At 43.7% G+C, this 1130-nt stretch overlaps 1 long non-coding RNA gene across 1 annotated transcript in view; it reads left to right on the top strand.

Moving 5' to 3' along the window:
- The first annotated feature begins 743 nt into the window (after positions 1–743).
- Positions 744–1130, top strand: part of LOC128655558 (uncharacterized) — a 2486-nt gene continuing 2099 nt past the window's right edge. The window contains exon 1 of the long non-coding RNA XR_008401846.1: positions 744–834. This is a non-coding gene — a long non-coding RNA (uncharacterized LOC128655558). The remainder of the gene's footprint in view (positions 835–1130) is intronic.

The following is a 1130-nucleotide window of genomic DNA, read 5'->3' as shown; positions in this document are numbered from 1 at the left end:
GGCGGCAAATGCGAGAGCGGGAGGCACAGAAGCATCACTGTGACCACTGTGACTGAGTGACTGTCAGAGTCAGACTCTGGTGACTGGTCACTGGTGGTGTGGCAGTGCGTGTTTTGGCGTGCTGAGTCTGCTGAGCTGACAGGTGTGACTGTCTGTGACTAAGGAAGCGCATTGTCAGAGCATGGCTGGCTGGGAGTCTTCAGTCTGGGACCCGCATCAGACACAGAGAGTGACTGTGTGTGACACACACAGTGAGACCAACAAGAAAAGTTAAAAAACTTCATATCATCAGGATCAGGTAGGTACTTACTAACGGGTTAGGGTAACAGCTGGGCAAGAGAGTTAGCTTCACTCACTGACAGTCACACACACTAGTCTAGTTTAATATTGTTTCCCACGGGGCAAATAAAGTACAGTCATGTTTCACATCTGCAGTGAAGGTTTCCCCTCATGGTTGGTTGCACCTTGTGTGTCCTAATTTCCTTAATTAATTTGATAGATAAACTTGAAATGATGCTCAGGGTTGTAGCCAGCTTAGCTGTGCACAACCACCATTAGGATTAGTATAAGAATGTGCCTATTCAGCTTTCCTTCGATCTCTGCACAGTGCACAATTCTGAATAGCAGAGTACTCAGTGCTGCTGAGCTGGAGTTTCTTAGCTTTCTACGGGGCTTTGTTTTTCCTGGTGCTATCTGATGACTCACTGGTATGGTATGCAGTGTATGCACTATGCAGCCTGCGACTCACCTCATACACAGTGTGACAGGAGCAGAGTCAGACACATCCAGCCCAGGAATCACCCACCCACATCAGCTCCTTCTCACACCCTGCAGGTTATCCACAAATCTTAATGTATATAATTTGCTAAACAAGTCACTTCTGTGATTTTCTTCTAATGATCTGTGCTTTTTCACTGTCTTGACTTTTGAACTAATTGAATGAAGAATTTCAGGGAGCCTTTTGTTTGGGACATGCCTAGTGTTTCCTTTACTTGTTTGTAAAATATGCATATATGAGTTTCCTAAGGGCTGCTTCATGACACATTCTTCACTGTGATGTTTTAACTTTATTATATAAAAGTAAAATGCAAATGTGATTATTAAGCTATTTTTGTATGTGAAATAGTGAG

The sequence above is a fragment of the Bombina bombina genome, chromosome 4 (assembly GCF_027579735.1).
Source record: "Bombina bombina isolate aBomBom1 chromosome 4, aBomBom1.pri, whole genome shotgun sequence".
Lineage (NCBI taxonomy): Eukaryota > Metazoa > Chordata > Amphibia > Anura > Bombinatoridae > Bombina > Bombina bombina.
This window is presented reverse-complemented; position numbering and strand designations above follow the sequence as displayed.